General features: G+C 37.3%; 1 long non-coding RNA gene across 10 annotated transcripts in view; it reads left to right on the plus strand.

The window, feature by feature from the left end:
* The window catches only part of LOC144283589 (uncharacterized), a 245,695-nt gene that overhangs the window by 19,850 nt on the left and 210,177 nt on the right, over positions 1-15,668 (plus strand). For all 10 annotated transcript variants that reach the window (XR_013352136.1, XR_013352141.1, XR_013352135.1 and 7 more), the window contains one exon: positions 8,611-8,714. This is a non-coding gene — a long non-coding RNA (uncharacterized LOC144283589). The remainder of the gene's footprint in view (positions 1-8,610; positions 8,715-15,668) is intronic.

The following is a 15,668-nucleotide window of genomic DNA, read 5'->3' on the forward strand; positions in this document are numbered from 1 at the left end:
TTCGAGGGGTAGTGCTTCTCAAATTTTAATCTGCATGTAAATCACCTGGGTGTCATATTAAAGTGAAGATTCTGATTTAGGAGGTCTAGAGAGAGTTTATATTCCACACAAACTTCCTTCCAAGCGATGCTGTTTCTACTGCTCTAGAGATCGCACTTTGAAGGACAAAAGATTGAGACTTGTGTTGTAAGGACTTTGGAATTTACTTTGCTGTGGGTTGAAAAGCACCCCTTGCCCCAAGGACAACCATGAAATATTCAGGTGGTAATTCCCCCTGCCCGTGCATATGACCTTGTCTGATAATAGGATCTTTGCAAACATCATCCTGTTACACTAAGGTCACAGTAGATTGGAGGAGATGGGCACTAATCTAATGACTAGTGTCCTTCTGAGGAGGGAAATGTGGACAAAGAGACACACAGGAGAGAAAGCCACGTGAAGATGTAGGCAAAGTTCAGAGTGATTGCAGCTAATGCCGAGGAACACTAGGGACTACCAGCAGTCACCACAAACTAGGAAGAAACAAGGAATGATGTTCCCCTAGAGCCTTCAGAGAAAGGACGGCCCTCCTGATTATCTGATTTCAGACCTCTAGCCTCTAGAACTGGGACAGAATAAGTTTCTGTTGGTTCAGGTCACCCAGTTTGTAGTAATTTGTTACAACAGCCTCAAGTAACTACTGCACTGAGTGGATGGAAGAATTTAAGAGGAGTGGCTCCATCTGACCCGTGTTTTAAGGGACTCCTTCTGTCTGTGGAGGTGAACGTAGGCTGAAGGGAATGTGGGCAGCACAGAAGCAGGGGGCCCAGTGAGGAGGCTGTAGCAGGCAACCTAACTGGATAAGGAGACACCAGGTTAGAACCAGTGTGGTAGGGATGGTGGTGAGACATGAATGTACTCCACATCTACCTCGAAGCCAGTATGGACAGGATTTGTTGATGCAGTGTGGGTTGTAAAAGAACTAGGGGAGTTAAAGAGAAAACCAAGGTTGAGGACTTAACTAGAAGGACGGAGCTTATTGACAGAGATAGTGAAAATAGTAGAGATTAAGAGCTATGTTGGCTATACTATCTTAGAGATGTCTATTATGCCTCCAAGTGGAGATGGTAGGGAGGCACCTTGGTTTAGAGTCCAGTGCAGAGCTTTCAGCTGGAGATATGACTGGTCCGAGTTAAAGGAAAAGCACCATGTTTGGGAAAGCCCCTACATTGTGAGATGGACATTGGGAAGGACAATTATATATAGACTTTTATATATAGGGGGGTGTGGTCCTCACCACCCCCTGTCATAAATTATGCTAGGCCATATATCTGCCTGTTACAATTCTGACATTGGTTGTAGAGACCACCAAGAGTCAGGAGATGGATGTTCTTCTTACCTTAGGGCTTGCTATGAACTGAATTTTGTCCTCTTCCAAATTCATATCTGTTCAAGTCCTCGGCCCACATGTTCTCATATTTGGAGATGGAGACTTTGGGAGATAATCGGTTTTAGATGAGGTCATACAATTGGACTCTCATGATGGGATTATAAGATCCCTTATAGGATCCCTCTCCTCCTCCCCACCCCTTCCCAATCCCTGCAATGTGAGGACATAGGGAGAAGGTGGCCATCTGCAGGCCAGAAGAGACCTGTCGCCAGAATCTGACCTGGCTGTCACCCTGATCTCAAGATTCCAGCCTCCAGAACTGTGAGAAAATGCATTTGTCTTGTTTAAGCTGCCCGGGCTGATGTCTTGTTATGGCAGCGCAAGCTCAGACAGGGATCTTCTCCTTAGAAACTCTCAATTATCCGTATCTTTAAGGTTTCCAAGATAATCAGTGTAAGAAGGACATTATTTTTTGCTAGCCTTGAATTTGATGCTTCACTGCAAGAAGCCTGAGCTCGCTTACGTTTGTGTGAGTGATTTTGAAAAACATCACACTGGCCTGAGAATGTAAAAACTCATTATTTAGTACTTCTGACAAAAGTCAGTCACTCTGAATGTGGACCTTTTGTGCACTGCATCTGGCTTGTGGAAGAAGCAGGAATTACGTTGCATGCATTAAGTGTCACCTACTACCTGCTTTGATCACATATATTTTCTGCTTTGATCTTAGAAGGATAGATTCACCCCAGAAAGCATCGTACTGTCAGGAATTATTTGCAGATGTAGTCATATAATAATTCTTTCCATCAACATTTTAAGAAACATCCCGTCCATTGGTGGGGACAGGAAGATGGAGTAGGACAGATGGGTAGATTTCTAGGGCACTTGCGGCCGGGAAGATAAGTTTGTCTTCAGTAATAGGAAATCCATTGTTACTGCAAAGATCTTCAATAGCTCTTTTTAAAGTGAAAACTGCCATTTTGATCTCTGTCTGCCTGGATCTCATCCTGTGCCAGTGATTATCAAGATTCTCTACACTTAATTACCTCTGTATAGAGGTTGAAACCAACAGGGATCCTGTCTTCCCATTCAGTGCATCTCAAAAATGTGGTCCCTGGATCATTAGCATTAGACGTACCAGGGATTTGCCAAAAATGCAAATTATCAGGTGCACCCCAGACCTACTTAATCTGGTGTGAGGCCCAGGACTCCGTGTTTTTACAAGCCTTCCAAGTGACTCTGAAACATGCTAAAGCTTGAGAATCCCTGTCATGGTTGGTTAAATCATCAAAGAGATAGCCTAGGCATGGATGTATGATATGTTGAAGTTCACTACTTTTAGGTTTTCTTTTTTTTTTTTTTTTTTTAATTTATTTTTTTATTGGTGTTCAATTTACTAACATACAGAATAACACCCAGTGCCCGTCACCCATTCACTCCCACCCCCCGCCCTCCTCCCCTTCTACCACCCCTAGTTCGTTTCCCAGAGTTAGCAGTCTTTATGTTCTGTCTCCCTTTCTGATATTTCCCACACATTTCTTCTCCCTTCCCTTATTTTCCCTTTCACTATTATTTATATTCCCCAAATGAATGAGAACATATAATGTTTGTCCTTCTCTGACTGACTTACTTCACTCAGCATAATACCCTCCAGTTCCATCCACGTTGAAGCAAATGGTGGGTATTTGTCATTTCTAATAGCTGAGGAATATTCCATTGTATACATAAACCACATCTTCTTTATCCATTCATCTTTCGTTGGACACCGAGGCTCCTTCCACAGTTTGGCTATCGTGGCCATTGCTGCTAGAAACATCGGGGTGCAGGTGTCCCGGCGTTTCATTGCATTTGTATCTTTGGGGTAAATCCCCAACAGTGCAATTGCTGGGTCGTAGGGCAGGTATATTTTTAACTGTTTGAGGAACCTCCACACAGTTTTCCAGAGTGGCTGCACCAGTTCACATTCCCACCAACAGTGTAAGAGGGTTCCCCTTTCTCCGCATCCTCTCCAACATTTGTTGTTTCCTGCCTTGTTAATTTTCCCCATTCTCACTGGTGTGAGGTGGTATCTCATTGTAGTTTTCATTTGTATTTCCCTGATGGCAAGTGATGCAGAGCATTTTCTCATATGCATGTTGGCCATGTCTATGTCTTCCTCTGTGAGATTTCTGTTCATGTCTTTTGCCCATTTCATGATTGGATTGTTTGTTTCTTTGGTGTTGAGTTTAATAAGTTCTTTATAGATCTTGGAAACTAGCCCTTTATCTGATATGTCATTTGCAAATATCTTCTCCCATTCTGTAGGTTGTCTTTGAGTTTTGTTGACTGTATCCTTTGCTGTGCAAAAGCTTCTTATCTTGATGAAGTCCCAATAGTTCATTTTTGCTTTTGTTTCTTTTGCCTTCGTGGATGTATCTTGCAAGAAGTTACTATGGCCGAGTTCAAAAAGGGTGTTGCCTGTGTTCTTCTCTAGGATTTTGATGGAATCTTGTCTCACATTTAGATCTTTCATCCATTTTGAGTTTATCTTTGTGTATGGTGAAAGAGAGTGGTCTAGTTTCATTCTTCTGCATGTGGATGTCCAATTTTCCCAGCACCATTTACTGAAGAGACTGTCTTTCTTCCAATGGATAGTCTTTCCTCCTTTATCGAATATTAGTTGACCATAAAGTTCAGGGTCCACTTCTGGATTCTCTATTCTGTTCCACTGATCTATGTGTCTGTTTTTGTGCCAGTACCACACTGTCTTGATGACCACAGCTTTGTAGTACAACCTGAAATCTGGCATTGTGATGCCCCCAGATATGGTTTTCTTTTTTAAAATTCCCCTGGTTATTCGGGGTCTTTTCTGATTCCACACAAATCTTAAAATAATTTGTTCTAACTCTCTGAAGAAAGTCCATGGTATTTTGATAGGGATTGCATTAAACGTGTATATTGCCCTGGGTAACATTGACATTTTCACAATATTAATTCTGCCAATCCATGAGCATGGAATATTTTTCCATCTCTTTGTGTCTTCCTCAATTTCTTTCAGAAGTGTTCTATAGTTTTGAGGGTATAGATCCTTTACATCTTTGGTGAGGTTTATTCCTAGGTATCTTATGCTTTTGGGTGCAATTGTAAATGGGATTGACTCCTTAATTTCTCTTTCTTCAGTCTCATTGTTAGTGTATAGAAATGCCACTGACTTCTGGGCATTGATTTTGTATCCTGCCACGCTACCGAATTGCTGTATGAGTTCTAGCAATCTTGGGGTGGAGACTTTTGGGTTTTCTATGTACAGTATCATGTCATCGGCGAAGAGGGAGAGTTTGACTTCTTCTTTGCCAATTTGAATGCCTTTAATGTCTTTTTGTTGTCTGATTGCTGAGGCTAGGACTTCCAGTACTATGTTGAATAGCAGTGGTGAGAGTGGACATCCCTGTCTTGTTCCTGATCTTAGGGGAAAGGCTCCCAGTGCTTCCCCATTGAGAATGATATTTGCTGTGGGCTTTTCGTAGATGGCTTTTAAGATGTCGAGGAATGTTCCCTCTATCCCTACACTCTGAAGAGTTTTGATCAGGAATGGATGCTGTATTTTGTCAAATGCTTTCTCTGCATCCAATGAGAGGATCATATGGTTCTTGGTTTTTCTCTTGCTGATATGATGAATCACATTGATTGTTTTACGGGTGTTGAACCAGCCTTGTGTCCCAGGGATAAACCCTACTTGGTCATGGTGAATAATTTTCTTAATGTACTGTTGGATCCTATTGGCCAGTATCTTGTTGAGAATTTTTGCATCCATGTTCATCAGGGATATTGGTCTGTAATTCTCCTTTTTGGCGGGGTCTTTGTCTGGCTTTGGAATTAAGGTGATGCTGGCTTCATAGAACGAATTTGGAAGTACTCCATCTCTTTCTATCTTTCCAAACAGCTTTAGGAGAATAGGTATGATTTCTGGACCAGATGGATTTCACAGATATCTACAGAACTTTACATCCAAACTCAACCGAATACACATTCTTCTCAAGCGCACATGGAACTTTCTCCAGAATAGACCACATATTGGGTCACAAATCGGGTCTGAACCTATACCAAAAGATTGGGATTGTCCCCTGCATATTCTCGGACCATAATGCCTTGAAATTAGAACTAAATCACAACAAGAAGTTTGGAAGGACCTCAAACACATGGAGGTTAAGGACCATCCTGCTAAAAGATAAAAGGGTCAACCAGGAAATTAAGGAAGAATTAAAAAGATTCATGGAAACTAATGAGAATGAAGATACAACCGTTCAAAATCTTTGGGATGCAGCAAAAGCAGTCCTAAGGGGGAAATACATCGCAATACAAGCATCCATTCAAAAACTGGAAAGAACTCAAATACAAAAGCTAACCTTACACATAAAGGAGCTAGAGAAAAAACAGCAAATAGATCCTACACCCAAGAGAAGAAGGGAGTTAATAAAGATTCGAGCAGAACTCAACGAAATCGAGACCAGAAGAACTGTGGAACAGATCAACAGAACCAGGAGTTGGTTCTTTGAAAGAATTAATAAGATAGATAAACCATTAGCCAGCCTTATTAAAAAGAAGAGAGAGAAGACTCAAATTAATAAAATCATGAATGAGAAAGGAGAGATCACTACCAACACCAAGGAAATACAAACGATTTTAAAAACATATTATGAACAGCTATACGCCAATAAATTAAGCAATCTAGAAGAAATGGACGCATTCCTGGAAAGCCACAAACTACCAAAACTGGAACAGGAAGAAATAGAAAACCTGAACAGGCCAATAACCAGGGAGGAAATTGAAGCAGTCATCAAAAACCTCCCAAGACACAAGAGTCCAGGGCCAGATGGCTTCCCAGGAGAATTTTATCAAACGTTTAAAGAAGAAATCATACCTATTCCACTTTTAGGTTTTCTAAAGAGAATGCATTGAGAAATAGGTCTCTCTTAGGTCCCATTAAATAATATTATTATAAAAAAATAGTATTATTACATATTAAAACATTTTCCCTTTTATGAGGTTGTTATTGTCAGTCTGTCTCAAAGTATATATATAGTGAGTAAACTTGAGTTTCACATATACTAAGAAATAACCCAACATGTTAGGGAATAAATCTGCAGTGATTTGGATATTTTTCTCTGTCTTATGATTAAAAACATATATATTTGAAAACATATATGAAAACCAGAAATAAAAAAAATATGTATATTTGAAAACATATGAAAACCAGAAATAAGTTGTTTAAACATCATTTGGTTTTGATATTAAATCGACCTATGTCCCAAATCACCACCATGAACTAAATTTAAGCCTAGTGGAACTTTATTTTTTTTCCCCTTTCTCTTCTGCACCTGCATAATGGACGTGACCCTTCACAGCTCTATCAATAATAGAAATAATGAGCCCTTCTATTCATTTAATCATCAACTTTCTCACAAAGGCTCTGTGAAATTGTAGGTATTACTGACTTTGATTTTTCCAGGGGTTTGTTGCCCTCTGGTTGCGTAGGTGATACTTAGAGAGTTACAGTCTCTCCTTGGGAGGGTCATTTAGTACTTTGAAGCCCATAGTTTAAAAGAGGATTTTTTTTTTTTCACTAAAGAAAGACTAAGCCAGGAGAAGAATTGAAAGTAAATTGTCCATTTTAAATGCAGTAAGAACCTTACAAGAGGAAGAGCAGGGTCACCCTACCATGGCTGCGAGGGCCAGCCTAGGGGCCTGCACGGTGGGCCCTGCCCTGGGGCTGCCAGCTTGCCTCCTGCTTGCTTTGTCTGGTAAGCACCTCCTCCTGGGGGTGGATCTGGCTTCAACTGCTCCTGCTCATTGATGGTCTCCTGTGCCATATGATCCCTCCAGGCCCTCTGGAATAATAAACTTTCAATCCTCACTCACACTGTGAATAACTGGGCATCATACAGTCGTAGTAATTGGGAAAAATGACTCAAACTCTTCCAAAATTTGCAAAGTATTTATTGTTGATTTGGGGATCCCTGCTCTTTCAGTGTTTAGGGATACTTTTTAAAGCAACTATTCTCTCTGGCAGTTGAGCCATGACAAGCTTTCTGTTTTAATTTTTTAATATTTTTGTAAGAAATTTGGAAGGAAGAACAGTAAAGATTGGTGGGAAAACTATATGAATATGGTACAGCTTTTATTCAACACATTTAATGTTTTTTAACTATAAAAGTAGCAGTTTCAGGCTCCAGCTAATATATCAGGAATATAGGAGCTTAGTTTTGAAATTAAGATAGAGAAAAAACAAATTTTACATATTTCTGGTACATATTTCTGAGATTGTACTTGACATCCATTCCCACCACTATATTCATTTTAAAATTTATTGTTATTCTGTGTGTATAAGAGATTATCATCCATAGTGTGGCCAGTTGTTTTTTTTTTTTCTATATCCTTAGGGAATCAGATAAGAAATAGACTTAATCGTTGTTAAAGAGATTAGGTCATATTTAATAACTAAAACATACTATTAAGATGATTTATTACCAGAACTGGCTACGAGTGATATTTTCAGCTTAAGTTGAAAGATTCCTTAATTTTTATGAGTTTTTTCAAGCTATGATAACATCTTTTGAGGGTCTGAAATATTTTATTCTTAGCATCTGGAGATTGTTCTGTTATTTTTTCACCTCTTTCAAGTATTTTTCTATGATTTAGAATTTCTCTGTTCTCAATTGAATGCAAAATAAAAAGCATCTTAGCTTCTTGTATGTACAACATTGGAAAAGAAAAACTAATAAGAAGCAGTACTCATTCTTATGGAACTATGACACTTATTTGGAAACATATAGGAGACTATTAGACTGTTCCATTTTTTTAAAATAATTTTATTTATTTAAGAGAGAACACAAGTAGAGTAAGGGGTAGAGGGAGAAGCAGAGTCCCTGATGAGCATGGGGCCCCATGGGCTCGATATAGGGCTCGATGTAGGGCTCGAATTGCGACTCTGGGATCATGACTTGAGCCAAAGGCAGGGGCCTAATCCACTGAGCCAACCAGGCCCCCAAGACTGTTCCATCTTTAAAGATTCAATTCAAATGTCACTTTCCACATGAAAGTTTCCCCTATTGTGAGAAAGTATTTTGTCTTTACCAGGGTGATAGCAATACTGCATCAGAGCATTGAAAATTAGCTACTTTTATCTGCCCAACAGCCCTTCTATGAATTTTTCAGGGCAAGATATGTGTTTTCTGATTCCTTTTTTTTTTTTTTTTTTTTTTAAGCTACAGAGAATGGGCTTTGTGCAGAAAGATGTGTTGAAAATATGTTTGGAATCCTGATCTTAAACGTACACATGAATAAAGCCAAAATTAGACACGTCGCATGGGTAAGCATTGCCTGTGATGTTGGAAATAGCATGTTAAAAGGTCATCATATGCTCACAGTTTTCTAGAATTGAAAATATCTTGGAGAGAATTTCTTTCAACTTTGTCGGATTCTTCCAACTTTCTTGGATAAAGAAATGGAGGTTTAGGGAGGCTAAATGACTTTCCCTAGGATGTTGTTGGCATGTTTTGTGTTCCTTAACACATAAACTGTTTAGTTAATGGGAGGGCAGTTATATCCTATACATAATTAGATAATATCATTATGCAATTAAACATTAGGTTAATAACATTTTAATACAGTTTACTTTAAACAAGTACTTTGTTCCATTGAACAGTCTTTCCTTTCTTAATATTTACAAAGTTGAATCATATTTTTGCTTTGGCTTCAAACTCATCAAAGCTGGTTTATTTTTTATTTTTATTTTTTTCAAAGCTGGTTTAGACAATGGCTTCTTACATGTAAAGCGGGAGGGAGCGAGTATGCACATGTGGACACACAAGTGTATGTGTGACTATACTTTGGATGACCTTTCAGGCAATGGTTTGTAACATCATCACAAAAAAAACAATGCAACAGACTGCATAGGAATTGGTATTGTGTGTATCAGAGCCATATGAGTCCAAGAGGGTGGACAAAGGGGGTTATCCTTGCAAGCTACTGCCCAGCAGGATGGCTTTTACTAGGATCTAGATGACACAGTTTTTTTCTTCCCCCGTGAACAAAGAGCTTGTCACCTCCCCAGCACATTCATTTTCCCCTGCATGGAGTTATGTGGCCCCTGCTGACTTTCAGACCTCAACCTGCAAAAATTCCCTCTGGAAATACCTTTCATTTAGATTATTTTTGAGAGAAGCTTGCAAAGCTGAATTTAATAGTGAGTCACAGTCATTGTAACAGTTTCCTATTCTTTTGATATAAGAGACAGGTCTTGGAAAAGCGCTCTGTATGCTTAAATCATATCAGCTTTGTCTTTCTCTTCTTAATTGTCATGTGTTCAATATTCATTAGAAAGCATATTTTTATTAATATTTTTTACTGAGAGTTTTGAGAGAGTATTTTCGACAGCTTTCCAAACCCAAGATTCTCAGAGTACATTATCAATGTTACCACCAAATATATAATTACTAAAAATATTTTAGGTTTATTTTTCCAATTCTTTCAGTTCCTACTAAAGAGTATATCCCACTAAGAATATACAATCAAATTACCATGTCTTGAAAATAATTGGAATATTTTTTCTCTTTGTACTTTGTGTCAACTATTTATATAGGTTCACTTGTTTCATATTATTCTCAGTTTTTAGGGACTGCTTTTTTACATAACATTTCATTTTATAATTAAGTGGAATATTTACATTGTTCTTATGTAAAATTTGTGAAACAATATTTATTCAAAGAAATGTAGTTCCCGTCTTCACATTCCCTCTACCCCATTCTCTTTCTCTCATTATATGTAAATATTTTAAAATTTTTAAAATATTTATTAATATTAGCAATTAGGCACATACATTGTTATTCTTACTGAGATAAATTGTAGCACATTGCATACATTTGTATTTTGCTTTTTTATTTAATAATATATATAGCAAGATCACACATAGTACTATTTAGAAGAATTCCTTATTTCTTTTTCAAAAAGCTACACAATGTTGCATGCTGTGGAAATACATAGTTTATTCATCTAGTCCCCCATGAAGGGTATTTTATTCATTTACTTTTTCTACTTACATGTTGAAGGACTGAAAAAATTTTTGAATAGATTATACTCTCATTAGTCTCTAGAGCTTTTGCCTCAGATGAAAAAGGGTCATGTTAAATAGTTTTCAAGAGTATAATGACTAAAACATACATTGTGGGAAACACAGACAACATGAATTCTTCAACCGCAAATACAAAAATGTAAGGAAAAATAAGATGGAGACATAGATTATAAGAAGATTAAGAGATATTTAGTAGTTCTAATGTATGAGCCCAATTTTGGATCCCAATTAAATTTACAAGGAACAGTTGTGGACAGTATATTTGCTGATACTAAGGAATTATTTTTAATGATTATAAGTGTAATAATATTTAATTATTTTAGATATATAGTATTATGGTTATGTTATACGTCTTAGAGATACATGCATGCTGAATATTTACCGATGAAATAATATACCTGAGATTTGTTTCAAAATAGTCTTGGAAGGGTGGAGGTTGGTGCCAATATAGGTGAAACAAGATTAGCCCTGACTTGACAAATATTGATGCTGGCTGATGAGTATACGGTGACCTATTCTCTTGTTCTTTATATCCTTTAAGTTACCTATATAATTTGTTAAAAATTTAAATATCTTTAGTTAATAAAATATTGCTTTCCAGGATGAAGTTGTCTTTAAAAAATTGCGTATAGTGTAATTTTCTAGAAGGATTTTGAAAAGCTATGCTTGATGAAGTTACTGGCTTTTAAAATATATCAATTTGACTTAATACATCATTTAAATGCAGGAACTAGTCTATTTTAGTTTCTGGATATTATAATGAAGTATTGTCTGGGATGCTTATTAGTATATAAAACAGAAAGGAAAAGTTAACAAATAAGGAACATGGGAATAGGAATAGAGGTGGGACGCCTGGGTGGCTCAGCGGTTGAGCGTTTGCCTTGGGCTCAGGGCATGATCCCAGGATCTGGGATCAAGTCTCACATCAGGCTCCCTGCATGGAGCCTGCTTCTCCCTCTGCCTGTATTTCTGTCTCTCTCTCTCTGTGTTTCTTATGAATAAATAAATAAAATCTTTTTTAAAAAAGGAAATAGAAATAAGTTCCAAAATAAAGTGTTCGTAGATTTTTTTCCACCTTTGATCATGATTTCTCCTTCCATTGGAGGAAAAAAAAAAGCGTGCTATGAAAATCATGTCTTTTATAAATTCTGGAAGCCATAGGTGTCTTTGAAGCTGCAGCTAGGCACAGCAACTTAACTGTAGTATCTGTAACTCAACAAAGGATGATGGAGTAGTTGTATGAAAAAGTACATAGAGAAGGGAAAATACATAGCATGTTGTGACATTATATAGTCCATCAATGACTTCTAAAGGACCTACCCTGGAATGTTGAATGATTTGCACAAAATTTAACTGTAATATTAGTATTTGCGAGGCTGGGAATTTCATAATTTCAAAGGGCTTTATCCGAACATTGTGGAGCAGAGATGAGTAGTGAAGGGGGAAGATATTTGCAGTTTGGTAACTGAATAATTGTTTTTCTAGATCATGCATAGTTTCTTTTCATGCTACGTATAGATAGCTTACTATTTAAGGTCATTTATGCTTTGAAATTTTACCTACCAGTAAACAAAAAGAGAAGTAGAGAGGCAGGAAATCAGAAATTATGGAGTTTGTGGGTTGAACTCCCAAGATCCACAGATATAGGGAACCTGTCTGATTTTATACACCATCCCTCCTCCAGATCCAACCCAGAACCTCGGTTATGGCAGACCTGCAACAAGTTCTGTTGCCTAAGTGATTGTGTACATAAATAAGATGAGAGTGGAAACTAGGTGAAGGAAACAAGCAAAAACAAATAAATCGATGAAAGCATTAATTATCTGACCAGCCCTTCTTTTGTTAATGTAGATCCCAGAGCATAAATGCCCATTGGTATTCTCAGAGTGGTTTACCACCTGTGAACTTGATTTTAAATAGTTTTTAACTCCCCCTTCCTTTGCAGAACACCCAAAGAGTAAGGCACTTCTTGAATCACGTTTGTTCAGCTTAACTTTCACAGAAGCAAATTTAGCTTAATCACATCCTCATTCATTTATCCTAGGATCTTTTTTTTCTTTTTCTGTTTAGAGTGTGGCTTTGAGAATTTTGTATTTATATAGTAATATGAAGGTAGTCAATTGAAGATGGTATTCAAAATATATCTCTTTTTACTTATATAGTAGTATTTTCTTGAGTCAGGTAAGAAAATAAACTCAGAATAATCATATTTAAATCTTTGGGCAATACAAGTATGGAAAGACATTATGGAAAGTGGGTCTAGAAATTTTAGGAGGTGGCTTAGTTATAGCGATGGCACTTAGAGAGGCACGTGGGTGGCTCAGTCTGTTAAGCGGCCAACTCAGTTTGAGCTCAGGTCATGATCTCAGGGTCCTGGGATTGAACCCTGCATCTGGCTCTGCCCTCAGCAGGGAGTCTGCTTGAGATTCTCTCTCTCTCTCTCTCTCTCTCTCTGCCCCTGCCTGCGCTCATACTTTCTCTCTCCCTCAAAAAATAAATAAAATCTGAAAAGCACAACAATAGCACATCTAGAACCTTAAATCAGGTTTCACCACTAGAAATGAAGCCTTATAAGACAGAGAGAGCCTATGGATATATAATGAGAAAGTATCTTCCCATATTCCAAGAAATCTGTTAAAAAGTAAAAACTAACAAAAACCAATAAATTCCAGATACTGAAGTTATTGAAATTACATCTGCTGAAGGAGGGGTGTGGAGGTAAAGGTTTATTTAATATTAAAACTATATTCAGGGATGCCTGGGTGGCTCAGTGGTTGGGCATCTGCCTTCAGCCCAGGGTCCCGGGATCGAGTCCCACATCAGACTCCCTGCATGGAACCTGCTTCTCCCTCTGCCTGTGTCTCTACCTCTCTCTCTCTGTGTCTCTCATGAATAAATAAATAAATAAAATCTTAATAAAACCTATATTCATATATTCATTCAGCAAATACTTACTGGGTATATACCATGTGGCAGATAGTTTTCACAATGCTGGAGATAAAGTGGTGAACACAATAAACAAGGTCCTTGCTATAATTTTAATGTGATTCTAATTTTGGATTGTAGGATTTGGTGGGGTGGAGATAGACACATAAGAAATGTGGTAATTTCAGATATGAGTGTTATGTCTAAAACAGAGTGGAATAAATGACAGAGACGGATTGGGGTAGATATTAGGAAAGTGCTTCACTGGAGGACTCAATGAAGGATATCTCTGAAGGTATATATTTTTTAAGCTGGGGTCATTTTATAGTCCTTTATTAGTGACTGGTTTATAAATAGAAGCTTATTTTTAACCAGACTAAATTAGTTGGTCAAGCAAAGTAGCCAGATACAAGATCACAGACAGACATCAGTAACTTTTCTCGTGAATAGTGGCAAACAGATTAGAAAATACAATAATAAAGAGAATATTACTTAATTTTTTCACATTAGTAAACGGAAACTCTCAAAGTTCATCAAAGGGATGGCCTAAAAATTCTAGCAATTTTATTCTACCATTATGGAGAAAGTTTTCAAATGTTAGTGAAGGGCACATGAAAAGACCTAAATAAATGGAAATTTTTACTATGTTTACAAAAGGGGAAGCTCAGCATCGTGAAGATCAAGATGCTGATTCTCCCCTAAATTCGTCTGTGTTGTAGTTTCAGTTAGGATTGTCACAAGCTTCAACAAACAGTTTAACAAATTCACATCAAAGCATAAGATTAGCAATGAAAAAAAAATTAAAAGAACAGAGAAGAGTGGTTTGTTCTGTCAAATAGCAATAGATCATAAAGCTGTGGAAGTTAATAGTGCAAATTCTTGGTTTATGAGTGAATAAGTAACAGAATAAAAAGTCCAATTATAGGTGTGTATATGTATATATTAATTGTATTCATAATTTGATTCAGATTTTCATAATTTATTCACTGAGCTCAGGTAGGAGATACACGCATATACACACACCAAAATTAATGGGAAAAAAACAGTTCAATAAATGCCAAGGCCATTATTATAACAAAAATATAATAGTATAAAACTAATTCATACCTCATGCCATATAAAACTAAAATCTAAACACATTTTAAGCTTAAGGAAGCAAACAACAAAAGATAATTAGGAAAATGCAGATTCAAACAAGAATTCCCTTAATCTTAGAAAAGTAATAAAAACAGTTAATAAAAGCAATCATTTGTAGAATTGTGGGACAAGTGCTCCTCACACTCTAAAGAGGGAATATAAATCGATTCAGGCATTTTAGAAAGCAATTTACCAGTATTATTTGAAACAAAAATTGCATTGACCTCCAGGAGGCAATTTCCCTCCTAAATATATATCATTAACAAACAAAGTAGAGGAGGAAAAAAAGGGACATTTTTTTATTGCAACGCTAATTGCAATACCAGAGTATTGGATATGATCTAAAAGTCTTTTATAGAAAATGGCTAAATGATACAGGTATTCCTAACTTGGAATTCCACAGAGCACTTTTAAAAGGAACAAACTCGACCTTTATAGGCAGTAATGCTGCCATTTCTTTAACCTATATTTTGAGTTAAAAAAAGAAAGCATCTTGTAAATACTAATTACAGGGAAAGATACTATTGTGATTTCAGTTAAAAAATGAACATAAAAAAATGAACATATTCACACTTAGGTGGTTCAGCGGTTGAGTGTCTGCCTCCGACTCAGGTCATGATCCCCGGGGTTCTGGGATGGAGTCCTGTATCAGGCTCCCTGCATGGAGCCTGCTGCTTCCTCTGCCTGTGTCTCTGCCTCTCTCTCTGTGTCTCTTATGAATAAATAAATAAAATCTTTTTTTTTAAAGAACATAAAAGTACACGGGTATATTTATTATGGTTCAGTAAACAAAGACATGATAAAGATCCAGTGATGAAGTAAAAAGGAGAACAACGACCCCTGTAATTGTCCAGTTCCTTAGTTGTTAGAGCTAGTCAAAGATCTACACATGCGTGCCTGGCTGCTTCTAGCCTGTACTATTGAATCCAATAAATACCATTTTCTGTGCTTCAATCAGTGAATCATCACTTCCAAGAGTCTACACTGAAAACTGTATTTCAAACTTTGGTGACGATTCTGGTTCTCCAAGAGTGTTGCCCTCAGATGGATCTTGGAGTGTAGCAGGAGACTGTATTTACCTGCTCTCTTGGCATATGTCTGCATATTTGTTTTCTGGTTTATAGCAAATTG

Source organism: Canis aureus, chromosome 14, assembly GCF_053574225.1.
Source record: "Canis aureus isolate CA01 chromosome 14, VMU_Caureus_v.1.0, whole genome shotgun sequence".
NCBI lineage: Eukaryota > Metazoa > Chordata > Mammalia > Carnivora > Canidae > Canis > Canis aureus.